The sequence below is a fragment of the Oxyura jamaicensis genome, chromosome 5 (assembly GCF_011077185.1).
Source record: "Oxyura jamaicensis isolate SHBP4307 breed ruddy duck chromosome 5, BPBGC_Ojam_1.0, whole genome shotgun sequence".
Classification (NCBI taxonomy): domain Eukaryota; kingdom Metazoa; phylum Chordata; class Aves; order Anseriformes; family Anatidae; genus Oxyura; species Oxyura jamaicensis.
In genome coordinates this window covers 63446971-63457383 of record NC_048897.1, presented here as the reverse complement: position 1 = coordinate 63457383, position 10413 = coordinate 63446971, and positions in this window count along the sequence as shown.

Here is a 10413-nt window from a genome sequence, read left to right as displayed (position 1 = left end):
GCGGGGTGGCGGGCGGGGCCTCCGCGCCGCGCTGACCTCATAGGGGAGCCCGCGGCGGGGGGGGGGGGGGGGGGGGCGCGGTAGCGGCTGGGCCGGGAATCGCAGGCCCGCGCGGTGGGGGTGCCGCGCCGCGCACTGGGGTGGTGGGGGGTGTGCAACGTTGAGCGATGGCGTGTGCGGTGCTCTGTAACGGGGTCTCCAGTGTTCAGCAGTGGGGCCGCAACGGGGGGCTCAGCAACGGGGGGCTCAGTGTTCTGCAGCAGAGTTGCAGTAGGGTGTTGCAATAGGGGTCTGCGATGAGCCGGCGGGAGTTAGCCGCGCTCTGGGCCCCTGTGGGTGGGGGGTCTACCATGCACAGCCACGACTGCAGAGCCCCGTACGGCCAAACCCCTGCCGGTCCCTGGAAAGGCAGGCATGTTCCAGACGGCCACCTGCGGCATCCCTGGGCCCATCAGAGCCCTGAGCAGGGGCAGAGCGAAAGAGCTTTGTACGCATCACAACCCAAATCGATGTGGACACAGTATGGCACAGTAGCCCACAGGGCTTGACCTTTCTCACAAAACTGGCCCCAGCTTCGGGTTTCATGCTGCAAGTTTTGCACCGCTCGAATTGGTGAGCCTAAGTGCTGTTAGCCTATTTTACCCTTCTTGCATCTGACAAACCATTCCCCAGAAACACTCCCGAGCATTATTACAGGGCACATCTCCTTCAGCTAACAATTTCTTACCTTATGGAAATAATCACAGTGCAGGCACAGCTGTTGTGCTTGTGAAAACTTGTATTTGCATAAGCAAAAGGGATAACTGGACACCTCAGTGCCTGTTTGTCAAATAATTGCCTACTTTGATGTGCAAACATACATTTCTATCCACCTTTGAAAGTTGGCCCGGCAGGGCTCCCACTTTTGGAAATGTCAGGAAAATCGCATTACAACCTCAGAAGCACCCCATGTTGATGTTATCAGACAGCATTACACATCATGTGTAACCTCAGGACACGCTCGGATGGGGGCTGGCAGAATTCACAATAAGAACGCTTTATATTGCTTGTGTATGACATTACGAAAAGATGCCAAGTGTGTCTCTGAAAATACTGGAAACATGCCTTTCTTTGTGCTTCCCCAGTACCAATCTCGTAGGGCGGCCATGCTGATAACAGCCGCCATTTTAGCCCATGACTGACTCTTGAAAAAAGTCACTTAAAGCTCACATTGCAGTTCACATAGAGGCTGCAATTGTTTTTTTTGTTTGTTTGTTTTTTCACCTTTGTGGACCAGGCACTGAGAGTGTGTGATGGGCAGTGCCCGATGATGGAATGTCCCCACTGACCACGCTAATGCTATCTAATCTATTCAAACTCAACCCTACAGAAACAGCATGAAACAACCAATAATATCAAATTGAGCCAAAGTCTGAGAAAGCGTTGGCCAAAAGATTGGAAAAAATGGGAGAAGGAATATATTTTAGGATATTTTTCCCTCCACCATTCCACACTGGCTGAAAAAAAAAAAAAAATTTTTGAAAGCAGGCTACAAGGAACCCCCTCACACACACACAAATTTGTTTTTTTTCTTCCCCTTCTCCTTTTCAAACTGCTCCAATACTATTGTCTAGTAGGTGTCTAAGTGCCTGCATAATTTGTGAAATTCAACCACTGTGCAGATGTCTATATTAAAGCCATAATCTTTTAAGTGCACCCAAAGTTTACCAACTCTTTTCCAATGCTGGAGCAGAAAAACAGGGAAAAACATCACCTCCTGAGCTGTATACCATTGATTTTTAACCATATGTCAGTAGACTTAAACTAGAGATTAAACTCATTCTACTATGTTCATTGTATGTACAGAAATGTGGAACCACTTTACATGAAATGGGCATTTTTTTTCCATGAGGCTTGTAGAGAAAGTGCCAAGAATACCGACTCTAACTTTTATGCCTGTGCAGGGCCCAAAAAGTATCATAGTTCTGTGCACAGAGAGGTAGAACGGCAACTTTTTGGAAAATGAATAGATAGAGTTTGAAAACTTCTTACCTATAGTAGCTCTCACAAATGACAGATGAAAAAATTGTGGAATTATGCTCTAAAGGAAAAAAAAAAAAAAAAAAAAAAAAAAAAAAAAAAAGTTTGTTTCTACACCCATGGTTGTGGATAAACATAAATGAAACATAAACCAGTTTGTAGCTGTTTGGCTGTAACTGCAGACCAACAGCTCAGTAGATCTTCTGCCACTCAGACCTTTCAAGAAGAATAATTAAATTTACCTGCTGCCTGCACATTTTGTTAACTGCAAGCAGCAGGGAAAGCTCACAAAATTCTGATTATGTCTCAGACTCAAATTCTGTACACTGATATTCTTCACAGGCAGGGAGGTGCTCAGGGAAGACTAGGGGTCTTCCATTAACACAATGTTCATCCACCATCCAGTTTCCAATTCAAGGCAGAAATCCTTTCCTGATAGCATTTTGCTCACAGGTAACTATCATGATTAAACTACAAAAACTGAGGCCAAGACAGACAGCAAAGTGACTAAATCATGATATTTGTTGAGCATAGGCCTGTAGGCCAGTGAGCTCCGGAAAAAAAAAAAAAAAAAAAAAAAAAAAAAAAAAAAAAAAAAAAAACTTCTGAAAACTAAGAAAGGGAAACTCTGACAAGTATTGATCTTTCTTGCAAGAGGCTCATATATCCTATGGGCTGTGATGTCGTACCTTATCACACTGACTGACAAACTTCAAAAAATATATACCCGGAATCACAGTGAATTTCTAACAGAAAGAAATTGTGTACTGGGGAGATCGAGGTCTGCGTATTTTGACAGAAGGTGAGGACTGCAGGAAGACAGCATCAGTATCGTCCAGCCCCTGCCTTTGTTGAAGTGTAGGCTTCTTTGGAGGTTCTGTGGATGAAGGAGGAAGGGACATTGGAGGCACATTCACACACATTAAGCTTGCTCTGATGAGCTGCCTGCTCAGTATTTATTGATGAATGGCTTCATCAGGCACACAGGTGCTCTGAGAATTACAAAAGCTGAAGTAAACAAAGAGACATAGGGACAAGTCTGGACAGGGGCATTTCCTAGGGACAAATGCTTATCTTGGCTAGAAAGGAGAATTACAAGTGTGGAATAGGGGAACATAGAGTAAGACAGAGAAAGCATGAGATTCAAGAGAAGGACACCAATCAAAAGACTTCAAGGAGAGAGGCTGAATAAAGAGAAGAGACACAGAAAAGATGAGAGAAGGGAGTGTGAGAGAAATATTTGTTTTTACTGAAGGAAGGCAGGAAGGATAAAAAGAAAGTAAAAATAAAAAGGATAAAATGGAGAAAGGGAAACCTGCAGAAATAAAGGAATAAGTAGGACAGAAAGAACAGCTAAGGGGAAAGCCCTTGGAGAACAAGGGTGACTGTAGTTGGGAGAAGTAGCAGAAATAGGAGATGGCAGTGAGGAAATGGGATTAGTTTAACAATGGATGGAATAAGGTAAGGAAGGGTAGAATATGCAACTAGAGAATAAAGGTCTGTAGTACTACCAAGTTTTGTACTTGTCAGTAACATATTTGAGTGCAAGTCCTATTGAGAGTTGCGAGGAGACAAGTGTGAACATACTTAGAGGTAAGATGGAGGCTGCATTGTGGCATACATATAGGAACCACTTTTACCTTCATTAATGAGACCACCAATAGTGGAGGTCATTAGGGAAGCTAACAGAAGAGCTGTAGTTCCCTTCCTCTTTGCCATTAGTTGTGCTGGGTTCAGGACATGTAACTTACATTTCTCATCACATCCATACAGATGATGCTTTTAAGTCTCCAAGAGATGAAATAGTATCCAAAGTTACAGGGTTAATAGAGTAGTTTACTTATTCTTGGAGTAATTAATTGGCAGGTGAAAACAAGATGGACTTTGCAAACATTAGATTCAGAGCCCATTTTGGACTTGGAATGAGTGTCAAAGTTCGACAATGCTTGGATACAGCATTTTGGTTACAAGCACAGAAATCATTTTAAAACTTTGTATTTGGATTGCAGTTCAGGTTAGGAAAACTACTAATCTTAGGAAATGCTTAAAAGCAGTACATAGATTTGGGTTAATCTATAGTGTGCAATGAATTAAATACCCAAATCAGTGCGTTGTTGAACATGCCAACAAAAATACTATGGGTAAGCTGTAATGTAATGGAAAAGAGCTTCCATATTATAAATCTAGCTGCTGAGCTTTGTAAAGCAGCACACAGTGTAAAGAATGAAAACAAATAACAGTTTAATAATGAATTATAATAATTGAGTCAAGAGGAAGCCAGGACATGGACTATGGTTTCAGAGCCCAACTGAGTTAAAATAGTACAGAGAGTGGAAATATATAATTTCAGACAATTCTGAATGCTTATTTCTAAAGGTGAACTGAGAGCTTTTTAAAATTGCATGACCAGAGTCCAGGGCTGTATATTTCTTCCATTGATGAAATCACTAACATCAAAACGGTGTGGCTCTTGTCCTGCTTTAGAGCAAACAATATAAGCACAGCAGCCTATTCCTTCTACTGATAGCACTACTTCTTAGCACCACTGATTGAAACAAATTACTGTGAATACCAGTTGGGTGGCTGGGCTTTTAAAAAATAATTTGCACTACAAATTTTGTAGTGTTACAGGCATTTCCTGGTGGGGGAAAAAAAAAAAAAAAAAAAAAAAAAAAAAAAAAAAAAGGAGAAAAATCCTATTCAAATTCCCATGGAATCTCTTTTTCTTGATTCATCAAAATTTCAGGTTTCTGAGCACTTATTAGCCTACTTAATATGTAAATGCCATATTTTATTCCTTCTCTTCACCTTGCCCCAGGTTTCTAATGGTATTTAGATGCTTGAAGATGGGCATAAGTGGTTTTTATCCTTCACTGTACTTAAGTGTCTAATTCCCTTTGATTTCAATGTTTTTAGGTGGATAAATATTCTGGGAAATCTCAATACTTATCCAGACAACCTAAATAATACTAGTAATAGTAATAACAAAATAATAGTAATAATAATAATGGTAATAACAATAAAAGGCACCTTAATATTTATCCTAACCACCTAAGTACTTTTAGAGGTTTCCTTTTGATGATGCTCAAAATCTACATCTAAGGAATATTTCAAAGTACTTAAAAGCACCACCTGCCATGAGATCTGTTGCACAAGGCTATTCACAAACATTTCTTTATCTCACCAAAATGACTCCACAGGTGAATTCTACAGGGAGAGGAGGGAGCCAGACTTCCTTCTTTCAAAAATGAATGATTTCTAAGTAGGACTTCTCCCATCACCAAGATGGACACACAAACACCATTCCTGACGTCAGTTTGTCCCACCACACCCCACGGCAGCCCAACCAGACCTTCCCTACCTGTGTGTGGCTTGGAATCTCCTTTCACAGACAGGCCTTGCCCTTGTCCCCTGTGATGTTACTGCTTCCAAATTATCTAGTGGTCATCTTGCCATCAATTCAAAGGGTCCCACAGCTCCAGCTCCCATAGGCCTGGCCTGGGCATCTGTCTACACTATTTGTATGGAAAGAAGCATATTGTCTGATGGTGTAGTTATTAGTCATCCTGACATTTCCTATTATACTAATTTGAGTATAAGGTAATGCATTCCTTCTTGCAACTAATCCTTGAAGGCCAAGCTTACACAGCTTTTCAGAAAGAATTTTACAAAGAGTAATTTGTAGTTGGTTGGGTAATGAAAGAAAAAATTACCTAAAGCTGCTGGGAAATCATAAATGGTGCATGGGTACATAGTTAGATGAGAACTACTGAATGAAGTTTCTGAAATGGTCATTACAGAATTTGTAGTAGTAAATATCACCATGTAAATCCCGACCTTTCCTCATCCTTCCCAGGGGAGCCACAAATACTTTTTATCTAACCTGTATTTAGGAAGACAGTTTTGAAAACAGGAGAAGGAAAAGTCATCTGGAGATGAGGAGCCACTGAGGCTAGCGAGTGCTCTAGTCTGGTCAGAATAGCAACCCCATAGTTAATTTTAATAAAGGACAGTCTTTTCTCTCACTGCTTTTTCTCTACCATGTTTCAGCAATGACAAACAGTAACTGAACTGACAGTGATAGTTATTTGAAATTAAAACAACTGTTTAACTCTTTTAAAATTCAGAATTTTGCAGCTTTACAAGGTCCAGCGGAAGGACTGGCTGCTGTGAAGCTTAATCCTGATTGCAAATGCTCTCTTTGTTCTGGGTTTTCTGCTCATATGCCCATGACACATTATGTCCCACAGAGAGCCAGTCAGGAAGCATTGCCAGTGTCTGAAGTGCTCTGTGGAAATGGCAGACCACCTCACACAGCTGTCCTGCAAGAAGAGAAATGCCTTCCAAAGGTGGGGAAAAAAAGTGCACTAGTTTTATTTCATAACTGACTTAATAAATAGACAGTGACGATGGCAAGTCAGCCTAGTCAGTGAATGCACATATCAGGGCTGTGTGCTGCACAACACACCGGGTATACACTCTGCCCATGGTGAGTGTGACATGCCCATGGTAAGCAGGACATGCAAGTAAATCTGAAATGCAGGTCCTCTAAATGGCCACTAAATAATTGTGTAGAAGCATGTCAAACAATGAGATGATGTAATAGACAAATGCTTATCATCAATGTAGAGAATCCTAACCTCATTTCACATGTGATTTCATCTTAGGTGACTTCATAAATGCAATTACTCTACCACCTGCACAGCTTTGTATGTTTTATGTGCTTCTTTTACCCCCCAAATCCTGAAGAAATTAGCTAATTTGTTATTCTTCTTGATCAGTCCCAGACGGATAGTGTCTGTCAGCATTTCCTGATTTACATAACACTTATCATGTTCAAGGCACTTTATAAACACTAAGCAGTTGATCTTCACACTACCCCTGTGTCCTAAGCATTAGTACTTCCTTTTTGCTGACTGGAAATTGTTACAGCAAGTCAAAGCAATCCTCACAGTAGCTAAAGTAACACCAGAACTCAGTACCATCCGTTATTTTAACTGCTCTTTACACATCTAGCACATCATACTTTCCTGATGCAAACACATCTACCACACTACCCTTTGCTATTTCTCTTTTTCTTTCCCAATGCATGGGAAAAGAAAGGTACCTGAGATTAAGATTCACCACAGGAAAATTGGGGATACATAGAACTAGCTAAAAGTGAAATCCTTGGGAAAGCAGTTAGAGGTCTGCCCCATCAGCATGAAGACACTTAGTTTGGCATAGCAGGAGGTATCCTCCTCCTGCAATTCAAGCCCTGGTTACCTCCATGGAGGGTACTTCTGTTGCTGCTTTACAAAGTTGCAGCTGGCCTCCCTGCTTTACAGTGACTAGAGGAGGAAGGTAGCACTGCCGTTCGCTGCCCTTCCCTAGTATAAAGGTATATAAGTTTTAGTGCTTCTCATCAAGGCTGAAGGAATTTGTGTTTAATGTCCTCCTGTGAGATGAACACACTCCTCCAAGCCCCACAGAGAAAGCACTGCCTAGCAGGAGGTGTCTCTGATGCAGAGAAGGGGGCTTTCCTTCAGAAGTATTCATTGCATTTTCCTGTACTCCTTGCAGAAAAAAGCATTGGGTCTAGCTTTTCTGGGCAAGATGCTACTGGAGGTAGCCCCCAGAACTGGGAACCTGAAACAGCACACAATCTCTCCTTCCCACAAGACCAGGAGCATGGACACCAGTATACCTTTTCAAACAGAGAAGTGAGAGTCATCATTTTTGTGGCCTCAGTGTAGTCCAAGCAAATTTTTTTTGTTGGCTTCATCTGAACTGGAATTAGCCATTAAGGCCTCTCTACCTTACACCTCTTGCTCATTCTACTCCTGTTTGCAATAAAAGAAATGAAAGCTAAAAATGGACCAGAGGAAATGGGAAATATCTAAAGCCAGTTGGTAGGGCCACCTGCTCAGGAGTGTTCACTCACTTTACATTTTGTATCAGGCATGCAGGTTCCTTCTGACTATGCATTATAACAAAATGATAGGGAAAATAAACTTGTGTGGGATCAAGTTTTTGTTAACATACTATATGAACAACCTACATATATTAAATATTGTCCATGCCTTTTTGGTTTTCTCTTCTCTGGGTGACTGTTGACTAACCTGTAGGTGTCTCAAGAAATCAGGTCAGTGGAAAACCACAAGTAAAAATGTTTGAGACATGGGTTTGAAGGGAATGAGATATTAGCAACATTTCATCCAGTAATTAGCTCAGAAGCACAAGCCAGATACAGTGGCATAGCAAGGCAATGCGTATCAGCAGAACAATGACTGCTCAGTTATGTCAAACTTTACATAGCATATATGTGAATCCTACATAAAGAAATTAGGCATCTAGGCTGCAGTACTGAGAAGGAAGTTTACTCCTGCCTACCTAGCTTTTAATCTCCAAAAACATGAAAGGAGACATTATAACGTGACAAAGGAATGACTGGGTGGCACGTGTTGTGCTTCTATGGCACCACCATTAACAACTGATGGCTTAAGTTATTGGTCATGAGAGTTAAACTATTAAAAGGCTAATTTACATCTCTTTCTTCGCTGTGTGACTCAAACTAGTTTTGCAATCTGTTACAGGTTAACTAGCCAGGGTTAGGCAGGGTGGGGCCTGTAGCAGATTGCGAAACTGGTTTATTCAATTCACAGAGTGAGAAAAAAATCCCTAAAACAGGCATTCTAGAAGAAGACTGGATACCTTCCTGTCAATTATGGCACATCATGCAACAAAACAGATTTTCAGGCCCCTCAGCTTTTCTGCTGCACAGAGTGAGACACCGCATGCAGGTCACATGCAGTCAAAGGCCACCCAACATTGTGCTGCAGCTGAAGAGCATGCCTTTCTTTTAGCCTGGGGCAATGCTCAGAGGCACACCCTCACCTGCAGCCTCTCTCCTCACCTCCATAACTCTGTGCCAAGTGCAGCTGGTTAATAGGTCACAGATCAGACCAGTCAGCTGCTTCAAGCATATGGGGTCGTGGAGGAGGGGAGGCTGGAGGGCTGCTCTTCAAATGGGTGACATGCAGGCCTGGAGCTGTCTGGAGATCAACAAGTGATTTCAAGTTGGGAAGCAAAGGAAAAGATCTGTACTGTTTGTTTTCAGCAAAAGAGAAAGGAAATGCAGTCTGCTGTCTCCTGCAGAGCTTTTCTCCTTCTGAGACAGTAGGATGAAATGCAGATGATGAGAGTCACAGGCAAACCTTGCGGGGTAGGGCTTGTACACCTTCACCATGGACATGTCACTATCACACATGGTGGTGACACAGGTGTATTTGAAAGCCCTCTTTAGATGGTAAGCTGCGGAAGGTGGAATACAGAAAGCACTGGAAAGAACTATTAAATTCTATCAAAAGGCTAATGTATTGAAGTGTTAAAACTTGACAGATGGTTTCAGAATCTTGTACCCTCTCTTGTCATCAGTGCACAATTCTTTTTATTGCTTCCAGACAATTCACATTTTGGCACTGTGCAACACTATCAGAGAAGGGATGGAACATATGATCTACTTTTCTTTATGCAGCCTTTATCATCAATGTCCTTGGGAGTTTTCCTAGACTACAGCCGTAGAAAGATCATCAGAAACCAAGTGCCTCACTTTAACTTACATTAGTGTACCCTTCATATTGCTCTGGCAATATAAAAAGGTCTTAAAGTTTATGTTAAATCTAATGGGAATCTCACTTTAGCAACCCTTTATGTTGTCATGGCAGTGTAAATTTGTCCCTATATAAATGTGACAGAGCCATATTCTGAATCTTTATGTTATTTTGCATTATATTGGTGAGACCCACTGGGGAGACACAGGAGCTTCCCTTCAGTGGAAGTTTTTTAGAAGCTAAGATAGACAGGTCAGGGTGGTCTGGGAATATTTGATCCTGCCTCAGTGCAGGGTTAGACTGAATGATCTTCTGAAAGCTCTCAAAGTTCCACAGTTTTAAAGGGATATGTTCCCTAAAAAGACAACTTCTTTGTGTGTCAGTCAGTGTAGTCTAGCCTTATCCCCAGAACATTACTCCAGATTTTTGCAAAGGCTATCAGTTTACCCATCATTGTAGTGACAATTAAAAAACTACATTCCTGAAATAGGCCTGTTTCCCAACATACCAAAGAAAAGCAAACAGAAAAGGTATCATGGATGATTTAGTTAAGTTTGCCTCTTTTGTATTTGCTACAGTGTAAAAATATACCTCCTTGTTCTTCCAAACTGAATTGTTAACTGTGACTCAAAGGACATTCAACTATTGTGTTTTTTAAAAACATAACTAAAATTGCCCCCTTTCATCTTTAAGTTCCCCCAAACTGTTAAACTGTTTCATGTCCTGCTCTCTCTAGATAAAAAGCTATTTCCCCCTTCCGGGCGGCGCGGGGGGGGGGGGGGGGGGGGGGGGGGGGGGGGGG